Source organism: Diabrotica virgifera, chromosome 2 (assembly GCF_917563875.1).
Source record: "Diabrotica virgifera virgifera chromosome 2, PGI_DIABVI_V3a".
Classification (NCBI taxonomy): Eukaryota; Metazoa; Arthropoda; class Insecta; order Coleoptera; family Chrysomelidae; genus Diabrotica; species Diabrotica virgifera.
In genome coordinates this window covers 100532042-100548864 of record NC_065444.1, presented here as the reverse complement: position 1 = coordinate 100548864, position 16823 = coordinate 100532042, and the positions used below count along the sequence as shown (strand labels likewise).

Here is a 16823-nt window from a genome sequence, read left to right as displayed (position 1 = left end):
GCCGTACGTCGCGTCTGTATGATTGTACAGTAGTTACACGCTGCGCTCAGCGTAAAATAAGCGTAAGAACAGAACAAGTGGGTCGAGGTGGAGGTGTAGGTCGCGGTAGATGCTACTAGTTAAGTCGCGGTCGATGTCGACAGTACATAGCAAGGAGGTCACCTGCGCTGTCAGTCGAGCTAGAACCACTATCAAGTGAAGTAGGTTAATGAAATTTGTATGACAAAAGGACTGTGCTTTTGCGATGTTATGTCAGTCAAGTGATGATAGGGATGAAATGTCAGCTGTAAATAATCAGATCCTTCTTCATATTTCAAAAATTTACTGAATTTAATTACTTTAGAAATTCAAAAATAAACTGAATACAAAAAAGGGATTATGTATATAAAAAGTATCAACTCAGATAGCGCAGGTAATGACAACTTGGCTTCGAACGGACCAATCACAGGGAAGCATCCTTGTAGGCCGCGCAGTAGACATCCATGTAAAACAAACTCATTTTATTTTCAAAAGCATCGCTATAAACCTCCTGGATGGCATCGCGCTAAACCTCCACCGCGACTTACCTGCTCTGTTCCCTTCCATTCACTACGATGTGTTTGTTTTACATGGATATCGACATCGACCACGACCTCCACCTCCACCTCCACCGCGACCCACTTGTTCTGTTCTTACCCTAAGCCGGCATCCATTGTTTATGATATAAAGTCTACAGTATGTGACAACCGTTAATGTTTACGAGAGACAACCGCATTAGCGTGTCATTTATTTTTGTTCTTAGTTTTGGTTTAACTTGTTTTGTCTGAATTTAATAGTAAGTTTTAATTTTAGATTATCTAATAATTTTAAACATTTTTTATCTTTTCTAGTGGAGACGTTCATGTATACAGGGTTGGGCTAAAATATGGGACCAACCAAATGTTTTTAAACCAAAAAGACTCTATTATTTAAACTTTGCATGCAAGTACAATGACATATAACTCATCTGACCCCATATTTTTAGTTACTACTGTACTTACGTTTCACCAGAAATATACTCAGCTTATTTAGTTTAAATAGAATATTTGTCTGACTACTGTTAACCTGACTTACCTATTTAGGGACAATAAACACAATCGAATTTCTAAAACAGTTCCGATGGTTCAAGTATGCAACAATAGTGTGTTGTGTTTCGTCAAGGTTTTAAACCGTCCATTAATAGTGGCCTTATTACATTATTTGTAAGCCACAATAGCCATAGGTTTATTATCGGTCTTATTTTGACCTGAACGAGGGCATTCAACAAAAAAAAAGCAACTAAATACTTATTCAGCGATATATCCCTAATAGTAATAAGATATCATTACAAAAGGTCGAGCAAAGTGTATTTAAACTATATTTCACGAATTTAAGACTGTTTTCGATTATCACTTAGATACTTGACAGCCAATGAGCCAATGGTCCACTCTTGTGTACCTACCTATAGCATAACTTATGTTTTGCTATATTATTATGCTTCCTAACAAGTAAGAAAGTAAATTGCTCTAGTAATGATAATATGAACAACTAATTTCTAATAAACATATTTTTATTTATATTTACCTGCAAAATATTTTGATACAACCAGATTAATAATTACCTATAATTTAATGTGGTTGTAATCAGTGACCTCCACGAAATTAACATAAGCGTAGATATTTATTGAATCTCTCATAATCTGTAGTAGTCCAGGGTCCATCTGTTTTGAGATGGACGTTGAGAGGTGACTCAAATTTTTTTGCAGAAATTGCTTGAAAATAACTCAAATAATAATATTTGAGTTATCCTCCCTCTCAAAAACCTCAGGAACATTGTTTAAATAATTATAATGTCAAAAAATGAAGGAAAAATTCGATTTTTTTCTTCGTTTTTTGATTATAACTTTAAAAGTATTCATTTCCCAGAAAAGATGTACTAACATAAAAGTTGTGTAATTAAATTTCCTACAACACAAAATTAGTTAAAAGTTGAAAAAATAGTCACCCTTGTTGCAAAATAGCAATAATTGCGAAAAAAAAACATACAAAAACAAGTATTCGCATTTTACGCTTTTCAACCATTTATGCTACACTTATGACCTTCATATTTCACCCAGAAAAACTTTATGATACAGTAAAACAATACTGTAAATTTCATTAAGATCGGTTCAATAGATTTTGCAAAATAAATTTTGCAATCCAGCTTTCGCAAAAACAATTCATTCTTTCAAAATGTTACAGGACTGAAAATAAAGCAGATAGCAAGTTGACAAGTTGAACAGTACTGTACCTTTCATTTGCAATTTGTAAAATTAAAATCGATTAACTATCACGGCGTCAGGAATTTTTTTAAGTAGACATTAATTATTGGTGCTACGCGCAGGACAGCGGTGTTCGATTCACATGAAGTTGATTTCCACCAAAATTTCTTCCAATCTTCACCTAATATATTATTTTCTTACTCTATATTTTGTTGTATTTTAAGATTTCAATTCCACAAAAATCAAACTAATTTTATTATTGCTTGTGAAATATTGTTTAAACAATTGTATATGTTTAAAAATAATAAACTTTTATTCTCAAGTTAAAATATATGAACAAAGAAAGTTTTTGCTAAAAAAAGTGTTATTTCAATGGATAGAGTATCTGTTTTTATTTTGCAATAAACAAATTTATTTATTTATATCGAAATGTAATAAAAATTAAATAGTTCAGAGAAATAAGGAAAAAAAATATCGTGTTGGTGACACATCCCCCTCCAGGCTGAAACCAAATTTTTCGAGTAATGTGGCCATCTATAATAATAACCTATATGTTTCCTGCAGCCGATTTTGATGATATACATAGTTATAAACAAATGAAGATCAAAAAACGGTAAATTTTCGCTTTTTTCGTCTCTTACTAAAAAATTGGGCATTTTAAACAAATTTGAGAGTAATAAACTCATAAACCGTATAAAAAACTTCAATATGGCGTTCGCTGAATATGTCTATCCTTATTGGTTACTTAGAAAATTGCCAAATAAATCATAAATTTTGAGTTTTTATAAATATTCATAACTTATGTAAAAATTAACTTAGAACCTTCTTATTACATGGAATGCTGAGACTTATGGTGCTTAAATCGTACAATAAATTCCAAAGCAATTGGTCAAATAGTTTAAAAGTTATTTAATTTGTTTATCCAAAATTAATTTTTTTTGCAACACTGTAAGTCAGAAAATGATGAAGTTACAGTAATATTTTGGATAGTTTATGAAAGAAGAAAATTTACAGTATTAATTTAATTTTAAAAAAATGACAAAAAATAATTATAGATATTGCAAAATAATTTTGCAAAAACATGTGAATTAAAAAAATGGGATGACAAAAAATAATTATAGATATTGCAAAATAATTTTGCAAAAACATGTGAATTAAAAAAATGGGGGGGCTAACTTTGTCCCTAAATGTCCTAGAACAGTTGTTTTTCTTTCTAAATGTGTATAAAAATTCAGTCTTTCTAAATATGAAAAAATAATTTTTCTACGGGTAACGGTTAAAAAGTTATTCTAATTGTTTATAAGTAAGCAAAAAATGGACATGTTTTTGCAAAATAATTTTACACTGTTTAAAATTATTTTTTGTCATTTATTTTTAATTAAGGTAATAGTATAAATGTTCTTCTTTCATAAACTGTCCGAAGTATTATTGTAACCTCATAATTTTCTGACTTATAGTGTTGCAAAAAAAATGAATTTGGGAAAAATAAATTAAATAACTTTTAAACTATTTGACCAATTGCTTTGAAATTTAAAATATAATTTAAGTACAAGAAGTCTCGGCATTCCGCGTAATAAGAAGATTCTAAGTTAATTTTTACATAAGTTATGAATATTTATAAATACTGAGTATTTATGATTTATTTTGCAATTTTATAAGGAACCAATAAAGATAGACATACTCAGCGAACGCCATATTGAAGCTTTTTATACTATTTACGAGTTTCTTACTCCTTAATTTGTTTAAAGTGCTTAACTTTTTGGTAATAGACGAAAAAAGCGATAATTTGCCGTTTTTCGATTTTCATTTGTTTATAACTATGTATATCATCAAAATCGGCTGCAGGAAACATATAGGTTAATAATATAGATGTCCATACTACTCAAAAAATTTGGTTTCGGCCTGGAGGGGGATGTGTCACGAGAAAAACCTTATTTCTTTGGACTAAAAATGTATCAATAATTATCAAAGGTCATTGGAATGCCCAATCAGAGCAAACTATCCGGTGTCCTGCGCGCAACACCAATAATTAATATTTATTTAAAAAAATTTCTGACGCCGTGGTGGTTAATCGATTTTAGTTTTGCAAATTGCAAATGAAAGGTACAGTGCACTTCTATAAACAAAAAAAAAATTCAACTTGCTATCTGCTTTATTTTCAGTCCTGTAACAGTTTGAAAAAATGAATTTTTTTTGCGAAAGCTGGATTGCAAAATTTATTTTGCAAAATCTATGGAACCCATTTTAATGAAATTTACAATATTGTTTAACCATATCATATAGTTTTTCTGGGTGAAATTTGAAGGTCCTAAGTTTAGCATAATTGGTTGAAAAACGTAAAATGCGAATACTTGTTTTTGTATAGTTTTTTCCCAATTATTGCTATTTTGCAACAAGGGTGACTATTTTTTAAAATTTCAACCAACTCTATATTGTAGGAAATTTAATTACACAACTTTTATGTTGATACAACTTTTCTCCGAAATGAATACTCTTAAAGTTATAATCAAAAAACGAAGAAAAAAATCGAATTTTTCCTTCATTTTTTGACATTTTGATTATTTAAACAATGTTCCGGACCTTTTTGAGAGGGAGGATAACTCAAATATTATTATTTGAGTTATTTTCAAGCAATTTCTGCAAAAAAATTTGAGTCACCTCTCAACGTCCAAATGTACTAATATTTTTACAGATGCGCCCTGATCTATAGGTACAGTTTATCAAAAATCCTTTTTTCAGTGCGTCATTGATTTTGCCGTCATATAATATATTTATATAAGATTTTAAGAATGTTGCGAATCGAGGCATGACGTTTTCTCTCTCTTCAATCCTGACCCCCCGGAGGGAGTGTAGTGGTCGACGTGATGTCGTGCATTGCCCGTCTCCAAAGATTTCTGTCTCTGGTCATTTCTTTTAACTCATGCATAGGTCTTTTGCATATTCCTGTAATTTGATCGATCCATCTTGTTGGGGATCTTCCTTGTGATCTTCGGCCTTCCACCTTTCCTTGTATAATGAGTGTTTCCAATTTCCACGTTTTCTGTGTTTGCTCTCATAACATGTCCAAAGTATTTTAATTGTTGGAGATGGACTTTACTGGAGAGTCGTTGGCTAACTTTTAGCTCTCTTAAAATTGAATTATGTCCAAGGAATTCGTAGCAAAAATTGAAAAAAATCCTTTGTAAAAGGTATAAAATTTTATTAAAATCCCTTTAAAGGGATACATCACAAAAAAACGTTTTCGATTTTATAAAAAAATCATCATGAGTGTTAGATAGATTGGATGCTAGGTGAGCCACCAAAGAAAAATATTCGAGTAAAAACCCTTTAAATATAACATGGATGCATTAAAGGTGCATACTTAAATAAAATGCCTTATGATGGCTACATGGCAACAACCTTAGGTAATGTATTGAATTTCCCAACAGGTGGGATGCAAATTGAGTTGTTTACATTCCAATGACTTAATGGCAACTCAGAGTTGCCATTGAAAAAAGGGTTTTTGATAAACTGTATTTGGGTTTTTGACTATTCCGGGAAACTGATACCTTACTTTAGCCACCTTTAGCGATACCCCCAAACCGGTTGCAAATGGTAGGGACCCTAATTAATAAGTTTGTCAGAGGTAAAGTAATTTCGGATGGGCACTAATTTGCATATTATGGCCCTTCTAGCAATTGTATAAGAACCGACTTTAAAGCTTATTTATTTATTTTGCTCAACAGGCCATGTAGGACCTGGGCGTGAAAAACACAATTACATTTTTTTTACTATACATATCTAAAATATACAATATTAATTTTTTTATTTAAAAAATACATCATATAAATATATACATATATATATATATATATATATATATATATATATATATATATATATATATATATATATATATATATATATGAAAATTACTAAGTTCTCGGGAAGAACCGCGTTGAGAATTTATAACTCGACGTTTCGGCACCCTTTTTGGAACCATTATCAAGAGGGGTATGGTTCCGTTCGAGTTCGGGGTCTCAATCTGCCTACTCCCCTCACTCGTGACGTACCAGTAGTGTCTTGTTCTCTAGGAGAACGGTCAAGCGGCACTGAGGTCTCAATCTGCCTACTCCTCAGTGTCGAGTGACGACCTGTCTTCGCCTGTGTAGCTCCTTTTATACTCTCAGTGCGCGCGGGAGAGGCCTGAGTGGGATCGACTGACGTGGGGATTCGCCGAAGCAGCGGTCGCCATGTTGCCGGCAGTCTTTTGGCGTCATCGCGTGTGTTTAGGCTGTGAGGGCGTTTTTCAATTTCGATGGCTTCACGGATGATTCTCGATTTTAAGGAGCGGACAGGGGCGATGGTTTTTGCTTTCTCGAAATCTATTTGGTGACCTGTCTGAATATGATGTTGGGCAAGGGCTGAAGTAGTGTCGGAATGTTTTACAGATATGGAATGTTCGTAGATACGGTTTTGGATTCGTCGGTTTGTCTGTCCTATGTATGTCCGTGGGCAACTGGAACAAGGTATCTCGTAGACACCATGGTCTTCATTGGGGATTTGGTCTTTTACGGATCTGACAAGATTGCACAACTTGGAGTGAGTAGTGAAGACGGTTTTGATATTTAGAGGGGTAAGAATTCTACTAATCTTGTCAGTGACACCTTTGATAAAAGGTAGAAAGATTTTGGGTTGATCGGGTGGCAAGTTTTCTTTATTAGATGGAATGGGATTTAGATGTTTCTGAATGCTCCTATTGATTTGGGTTTTATGGTAGCCGTTTTGTAAGAGTGTTTGCCTTATTGAATTTATTTCAGATGGTCTGTGATTGTCGTCACTAAGCCTAAGGCTAAGTGTCACTAAGCCTAAGGCTAATTTTCATTTACCTGTCGTCACTAAGCCTAAGGCTTAGTGACGACAATCACAGACCATCTGAAATAAATTCAATAAGGCAAACACTCTTACAAAACGGCTACCATAAAACCCAAATCAATAGGAGCATTCAGAAACATCTAAATCCCATTCCATCTAATAAAGAAAACTTGCCGCCCGATCAACCCAAAATCTTTCTACCTTTTATCAAAGGTGTCACTGACAAGATTAGTAGAATTCTTACCCCTCTAAATATCAAAACCGTCTTCACTACTCACTCCAAGTTGTGCAATCTTGTCAGATCCGTAAAAGACCAAATCCCCAATGAAGACCATGGTGTCTACGAGATACCTTGTTCCAGTTGCCCACGGACATACATAGGACAGACAAACCGACGAATCCAAAACCGTATCTACGAACATTCCATATCTGTAAAACATTCCGACACTACTTCAGCCCTTGCCCAACATCATATTCAGACAGGTCACCAAATAGATTTCGAGAAAGCAAAAACCATCGCCCCTGTCCGCTCCTTAAAATCGAGAATCATCCGTGAAGCCATCGAAATTGAAAAACGCCCTCACAGCCTAAACACACGCGATGACGCCAAAAGACTGCCGGCAACATGGCGACCGCTGCTTCGGCGAATCCCCACGTCAGTCGATCCCACTCAGGCCTCTCCCGCGCATACAGTTCCCGCGCGCACTGAGAGTATAAAAGGAGCTACACAGGCGAAGACAGGTCGTCACTCGACACTGAGGAGTAGGCAGATTGAGACCTCAGTGCCGCTTGACCGTTCTCCTAGAGAACAAGACACTACTGGTACGTCACGAGTGAGGGGAGTAGGCAGATTGAGACCCCGAACTCGAACGGAACCATACCCCTCTTGATAATGGTTCCAAAAAGGGTGCCGAAACGTCGAGTTATAAATTCTCAACGCGGTTCTTCCCGAGAACTTAGTAATTTTCATTTACCTGACCGCGGAAATCTTTCCGAACATATATATATATATATATATATATATATATATATATATATATATATATATAGCTCTCATTTTACAATTCATGGCACATTATTCTGTTAAAATTTCTCTTGCGCTCTTCTTACCACTCCTCTCCATTCTTTTCGATCTAATACCTTGTTTCTCCAGTTATCTATTTTTAATTCTCGTAAATCTGCTTGGACGCTGTCAAACCATCTTTTACGGGGTCTTCCTTTCCTTTTTTCCCTACTGGTTTCCTGTTCAATATCATCCTGGTCATTCTATGGTTTTCCAATATTTGCACATGTCCCAGCCATCTTATTCTATGCTCCTTTATTATTGCGGTGATTTTTGGTTCCGTATACAGCTCTTCCAACTCTTTATTTGTCCTTCTTCTCCATCCCATTTGTGTATTTATGCCGCCGTAAATTGATCGGAGAATTTTCCTCTCCCATCTTTCTAATCTTTCTTCATCTGCCTTTCTTAAAACCCATAATTCAGCTCCATATACAACCGTAGCTCTAATCACTGTCTTGTAAATTCTTTCTTTTGTTTTTCTTGAAACAAACTTCGACTTCATTAAGGATCTCAGCATTCCGTATTTCTGGTTGCCTTTTGTAATTCTGGATTCTATTTCTTTATCTTCATGTCCATTTTCCTTTACTTTCACACCAAGGTAAGTAAACTCTTCCACTCTGTCAAAACTGTATATGTAATCTTTCTCCCCTTGTATTTTTATAAACTCTTCATTGTCTTGCTGTGTATAACCCATTATCATGTATTTAGTTTTCTTTTCATTTATTTTTAGACCAAACCTATTTGCTTCTTTTTCTATCTTTTTCACAATTCTTTTCAATTCTTTCTTTGATTTTGCTAATATTGTTAGATCATCCGCAAAAGCAATACATTGATGTTCGTTTTTAAATATGGTTTCTTCCAGTTTTATGCTGCAATTCCTCATTATTACTTCAAGAACAAGATTGAACAACGTGGTTGACATGGGTCACCCTGCCTGAGTCCTTGCTTGATTTCAAAGTCCTCTGAGATGTCTTTCCACACTACTTCGCTTTTCGTTTTTGCCAACGTCATTTTAATCAAGCTAATCAATTTTTTGGGGATTTGTAGTTGTTTCAGAGCACGGTACATTTCTTTTCTATTTATACGATCTTATGCCTGTTTGAAATCTACAAACAGCGCATACAGGGTCGTTTTGTACTCATAGAAATTTGCTTGTAATTCTTTTAGCGTGAAAATCTGGTCTGTTACCGAACGGTTGGATCGAAAGCCTGCCTGGTACTCTCCCACAGTATCCTCCATGTATTCGTTCAGTCTTCCACGTATGCATTGTGCTATTATCTTATACCCTGTCTCTAGGAGTGTTATTCCCCTATAATTTTCACATGTTTGTTTATCTCCTTTTTTATGTATGGGGCAGATTCTAGCCAGCATCCAGTCATTTGGCATTTTTTTCTCTTCCCATATCTTTTTCACCAGCCAATATAGTTGTTCGTACAGTTGTTCTCCTCCTGCCTTTAACATTTCAGCTGTTATTTCTGTCGCTCCTGGACTTTTGTTGTTTTTAAGTTGGCTGATTATATTCATTACCTCTTGTTTTGTTGGCGTCCCCACTATCGTATCGTTTTCTTCCATGTTCTGTGTTATGTCCATCTCGTCCTCTTCAACATTATTTAATAGCTCTTCGAAATAATTTTTCCATCTTTCTAGCACCTGCGCTGTTTCACTTATTAGTAATCCTTCTTCATTCTTAATATAGATGCTTCGGCTCTGATATCCTTTGTCCATTCTTTTAACCTCTTGGTAAAATGACCTTATTTCTTTAGTTTGAAATTTTTCTTCAATTTCCTTTAGCTTATCTTCTTTGGATATTCTCTTCTTTCTCCAACATTGTCTTTTCATTTCCCTTCTTGCGTCCCTATACACATTTCTGTTATTCTCATTTTCTTTTAATAGCATTATTTGTCTAGCTCTCCTAACTGCTTCAGCTGCTTTTTCACATTTTTCATCATACCAGTCATTTACTTTTCCTTTTCTCACTGTACTGTTTAGAACTGCCTCATTTGCCTTCATTACTGATGCTTTTACTTTCTCCCATCTTTCTTCGATTTCCATTTCTTGTGCGCATGTTGCCAGTTCTATTTCTATTTTCTCTTTATATTTATCTTTTACTTCTTCACTTTTCAATAGGGTCGAATTGTATTTTGTCTTACCTTCCGTTCTTTTCCTTTTTCCCTTCCCGGTCGCACCCCAGTTTCTCATGCATGTCACTCTTCCATGTCCCTTTGTGAATTTCCTTCCGGCGGAGTTGTGTACTTCGTATTACCATATTTCTCTCCATTGCAAAACATACTGCTCGGTGCCCGTTATTATTTGTTATATCATGTTTGCTATGTTTCCCTACTATGTTCTCATATATGTATATTTTCTTTTCCAATCTTTGAGTTGAAATCACCCATTATTATTTTCATATCGTATTTCGGTGTTTTTTCGTATTCCTCCTCTAGTTGCTCATAGAACATGTCTTTCTCATCTTCATCCGCATCCTCTATGGGAGCATGCACATTTATAATACTTATATTTCTTCTTTCCCCTTTCATTCTTAAAGAACACAGTCTGTCAGATATAGGCTTAAAAGCTATTACCCTTGATTTCAAGTTTTCCTGTAGTATGAAACCTGTTCCTCTGGTTCTGTTTTTTCCACCACTTTTAAAAAAGGTTGTGCCCTCTACATCCACTATTTCAGTTCCTAATTGTTTGGTTTCTTGTACTGCAAGCAAGTCCAATTTATATTTCTTGACTTCTCTTACTAGTTCTTTCAGATTGCCTGCACCATACGTCCCTCTCACATTCCAAGTTCCAAAGTTTATTTTTCGTATATCTTTCTCATTTGCCTTAATCGTTGCCTCGGTCGTTTTACTGTTACATACCGTTTTTAGTTTTTTGAACTTTGCTGCACCTCAAAGCGGTTCACCTTGGCGTTCCACTTCCAGACTTCGTCGTTTACTGTCAGTTTCTGGAAACCAATTTTTACATTCTTTCCTTCTTCTTTCTCTTTATTTGCTCGTTTTCTTATTCTTCCTTGTATTTCCCTTTCTATTTTATTCATATCCTTATTAATGTATATCTTGTCCTGGCCAACCTTTTGTAATTTGTTTTTATTTACCATTATCTTTTCTTTATCAGTTGCGTTCTTCAGTTCCACCAGACAGGTTTTATTTCCTAACTTTGTTGCCCCCTTAATATTTATTTCCACCTGCAGTGTTTTAGCGCAGAAATCCTCTATCATTTTCTTTAATATATTCTGATCGTATGTATTTATGTCCATTCCTTGTATGATTACATTGTTTCTCCTCTTTTCTTTTTCCATTCTATCCATCCTCTCCTCCATTTTGTCCATATTTTGCTTCATATCATTTTTTTATTTTTTTATATGATCATTTTCTTCCCTTAGTTCCTTAATCTCCTGTCTATACTGCTTCTGTTCCTCTTTCATTTCCTGAATGTCAGTGGTTAGTTTTGCTAACATTTCTAATACTCGATCCATTTTATCTTCCTCCAATTTTTCTCCCCCTTCGCCCCTCCGTCTTTTGTTTTGATTGGTCTCCGTATCATATTCATTGTCACTACCCATTTTTTTTCCTCGTGCTAAAGCCTTTAAAGTTGGTGATTGGTTATTGACAGGAAACATTCTGACAGTGGCGTGTACAACTTACATTAATAAAGGTGATTTTTTTTATTTACATTTACGTGCTCGGCAGCTCAGCAGATATGGTCATTTATTCGCAAATTCGTGAAATATACTATAAAAGTATAATGTGTATAGTTGTTCCATTTTATCTTTGCCCATACGTTCATGTGTAGTATCACTGATAGTCAGTGGTAATAATTAGGAAATGGCTATTATCCCGTGGACGTATTTTATGAATTTATTTTATTGAAGTGTTTAATCGTTTTATACTATTGAGGAGATTCATGGACTCAACATTAAACAGCTTTAACATTTACCGACTATTACTAGTATAAACATAAATATAAAACGGTTTTTTTCCCTGGAAGCTGTCCGTCCATGCACCCCGGCCGCACTGCAGCTTTTCAGTTTATTCCCTTCACTAGCCTGTAAAGGTCCATTGGGTTCGTGCCATGTACTGTCGGACTTGGTCTGCAGTCTCCATATATTGGTTCAAGATGGCGTCGGATGATGAAGTGGTATCGGATACTGGTAGTATCAAAACCGATTTAAATAGTTCTGTGATTAAAAAATATAAGTGTTGTGCAGAAAAACTATGTAAGACATTTTTCTGCATAAATTGCGATGAATTATATCATGATAGCTGTGCAAAGAAGAAAAATATCAAGTTTTTAAATAAGAATCATGTGGTATGTTGTGAAAAAAATGTCAACAAGGATATTATATTCAATTCTCAATTAGACGAACTAAGATCTGAGAATCATATGTTAAAACAGGAAGTGCAGTTATTAAATAGATTAATTGAAGAGATGAATGACAAAAATCTTATCTTAAAGGAAAATAACCGCCTATTAGTTGATAGAATATCATCCTTAAATGTAACCTCAAATAAGATCGATTTTAATAACCAATCTAACACTAACAATCGAGGAACAGTGCCTACTTTAGTGAATAATCGAATAATTAAACCAGTGTGTGATTGTGATGAAGTGATAAATACACAGCACACACTCAAAGTGAACCCAGAGTTGCCAAAAATACAAATGTCCTTTTCTGAAGCTACCAAACGACATAGTAGTTCAAATCACACAGAGAATGACAACCTTGATAGTTCCAACGCTATATCCAGTCAATCAACCTCATCAACCTCAACCTCCGTGCCGAACAAACAACAACAAAACGTGCAAGTGAAAAATAAGAAACAAAGTCAAGCTAACACGAAAAAAGTTTTTGGGGAAAATGTATCCGAAGACTTTGGTGTCCAAAAAAGAGCATGGCTCTATCTTTATAGAATTAAGCGAGATATAACCGCTGAAAGAATCTCAGACTATCTAAAAAAACAAGAAGTTTTCAAAAACGCTAATATTATTGTGAAAGAGCTACCCACTACTGAAAATCAGAATAAATGTTTCATGTGCGGCGTAGATTTCGAACTAAAAAACGAGATCTACAAATCCACTGTATGGCCAAAAAATGTAGCCTATAAAAGATTTGACTTTAAAAAGTACCATCAGTATAGTCCACGAAATGAGGATTTTTAGAAGGTTCTCTCCCTAAATCGACCCAAAAGACACAAGTGAAAAGGAATACGACATTATCCATTATCAATTTAAATATCCAGAGTATTAATAACTGTGTTAATGAACTAAGTGAGTTTCTGGAAGATTTTTTAGGTAAACGAATTTTATGTCTGTCTGAGCACTGGCTGTCGGATTCGCAAATACAAATATTAAAAATTGCTAACTTTAAGTTGATATCCAGTTTTTGTCGTCCACCGAATCTACATGGAGGCGTCGCAATTTATTGTGATGAAAATATAGTGGCTAGTGCTATACATTGGTTTGATGATCTAATTATTAGTAATATTTTTGAGTGTTGTGCTGTGAAGATTACTAGCTGTAAGTTTAAATTTTATTGTCATATGTATATACCATGCATCAGGTAGTGATAATGATATATTCTTAACACAACTGAATGCACTACTTACTATAGTTTTTCAAAAAAACATAAAGACTTATATATCAGGTGACTTCAATATAGATATGTTAGTTACGTCAAAATATTCTCGATATTTTTCTAACCTATTAGAATCGTTTGATCTTAAACTTGTTTTTAAAGAAATCACACGTGAAAATAAGAGTGGCGGTTCCTGTCTCGATAACTTCATAATAAGTAAAATGGAAGACTTCTCTTCAAAAAATTTAAAAACTCATTTTTCTGATCATTATTGCCAGGTACTGTTTTTAGATCTGCACAATCTAAAAAGTGAAACAAAACATAAAATTCGATTTATGTCGAACGAAGCTATTGAAGATTTCTGTTGTGACATTTGTAACGAACTTTTTGAAAATGTTTACTGTGCTCAATCAGTAGATGCTAAATACAATGCATTCATCAACACCTTCTTGTTGTACTTTAACAAACATTTTCCTCTTAAAATCACAAATAATAAAAAGCCTAAGTTTACATTTAAAACACCTGAACTAATAGCTGCCAAAAATGAAATGATTAATTTTCAGCGCTTATCGGCTCAGTCGTTAGAATTCAAACAACTGTTTAAAAATTCTCAACAAATATATAATCAGTTATTACAAAAAGAGAAGAATAAACACTATGAGCATAGATTAGCTAATTCAAAAAATAAAAGTAAAACTTCTTGGCAAATCATAAATGAACTTACACAACATAAAAAAACAAAGAATGATCAGCCATATTTTGAGAATACTCTTATAGGTGCAAATTTATTTAATCGTTACTTTAATGAAAAAGCTTGTACATTAATAGCTAATGAACTTCCACATCAAGATACGTATAAATGCGACATTCCGCACAATAAAAACACCTTTATTTTTAAGCAAATAACTTATGAATTACTTTCAGAAATAATGCAAAAAATTGAATCGAAAAAGAGTTCAGGATATGATGAAGTATCCATGTACTTGTTAAAAAAATGTTTTCCTCATATTGGTAAACCTCTTAGACATATAATAAATTTTTCGCTTCAAACTGGGAGCTTTCCTACCAACCTGAAATTTGCGATTATTAAACCCTGCCTAAAAAAGGGTGATATCGATTCTTTTGATAATTATAGACCAATTAGTCTGCTTAGCTCATTTTCAAAATTTTTTGAATTGGTTGTCCATGATCAACTGTTTCAGTTTTTCCTTAAAGAAGAATTATTCAGCCATAGCCAGCACGGTTTCTTTAAAGGTAGGTGCACCGAGACTGCTCTATTTGAATTAACTAATGAGATATATAATTGTTTGGATGCTGGGAATGTCTCATGTGGGATTTTTCTGGATTTAAGCAGGGCCTTTGACTGCGTTGATTTTGATGTTTTATTTGTGAAGCTTGAACACTACGGGGTTAGAGGTGTGGAGTTAAATTGGTTAAAGAGCTACATTACTGGACGTGCACATGCACTAAAAATTAAGGACAAAACAATGCAATATGTGCGGTCAGAGCCTCTGGCAGTGTCTAGGGGTGTTCCACAGGGAAGTGTTTTGGGACCGCTAATATTTATTATCTACTTAAATGATTTGGCATCAGTTGCTAAAACTAAGGAATTAATTATTAACTATGCAGATGACAGTACACTGTTGGTTTCTGCCCGAAATTTACCTGAACTAGTTCTGGCAGGTAACTATTTGATGTCAGAAGTATAAAACTGGTTTTTGAATTCAAGACTAGTTTTAAATCCTGATAAGACTAAAGCTGTATTCTTTAAAACAAACCGAGGTCCAGACACACCTGACAATATTAACCTAAATCAACATTTGATACCCTTTTCTGAGTATGTCAAATGCTTAGGGGTTTGGATTGACCAAAACTTAGATTTCACATATCATATCGAGAATCTATGCAAAGAACTAAGCCGAGCTTGCTATGGTTTGAGAATACTTGTAAAAAATGTTAACATCAATGTAGTAAAGTCATTTTATTTTTCTAATTTTTATTCGAGAGCTCGATATAATATCATAGTATGGGGAGGTAGTAGTTCTTTTAACGAAGTTTTTATAATACAAAAAAAAGCAGTACGCGTCATGAAGCAGTTAAAATACTCTGAATCATGTAGGAGCCATTTCAAATCGCTAAAGTTACTAACTATACCAGCTCTATATATATACGAGTGTCTCAAACTTGTATATACCAACAAGCAGTACTTTCAGCCATTTAACATATCTCACAACTTTGATACCAGAAACAAGTTCAACTACAATATTCCTTACCATAGGCTCACACTACTGGAAAAAGGAGCTTTATATGCAGGTATACAATTCTACAACCACCTGCCTCTACACTTGAAGATATCTGATGATATCTCCATGATAAAAAGGGAAATTGTAAGCTTTTTGTGCAAATTAGAACCGTATACAACAAACGATTTTATGAATAGTACATGGAACTAACATATCTAAATGTACCTATATAAACTTATGTAAGTAGTGCACTTGCTAATTATTGTTTTTTACTTTTATGTATGTCATAATTTGAAACTTGTATCTTCGACTGGCTTTTTACATTTCTTTTGTTGTAAACTTTATGTATTTAAGTGTAATAAATTTTATTATTATTATTATTATTATATTGCTTGTCTCTTACGATCCAGCGCCTCGCAATCGCACAATAAATGTCTGACTGTCTCGGTCTCTCTATTGCATAGTCTGCAGCTGAGATCTCCGTTATATAGTCCTATCGTGTGTAGGTGTCCTTTTACTGGAAAGTTTCCAGTTAAGAAACCTCTAGTGATTTTGAGCTGATTCCTGTTCATTTTGAACAGTTCTTCAGCTCTTTTTGCGCATGTCTGAGGTATGAATTTCTTTCCAGTATTCTTTGTGCTATCTTCGTATCCAGCTTCTTATTCGGTCTCTGATTGTACTTTTGGGCACTCCAAGTGCCGGTTCTGGACCTAAGTATCTTGTTGCTGATCCTCGTCTAGCAAGTTCGTCAGCCTTCTCATCACCAGCGATCCCTTGATGTCCAGGCACCCAAATGAGTTTGACCTCATTATGCTCCACCAG

At 34.3% G+C, this 16823-nt stretch overlaps 1 protein-coding gene across 2 annotated transcripts in view; it reads right to left on the bottom strand.

Moving 5' to 3' along the window:
- Window positions 1–16823, bottom strand: part of LOC114343861 (protein PALS2) — a 358522-nt gene that overhangs the window by 253121 nt on the left and 88578 nt on the right. The window lies entirely within an intron of this gene.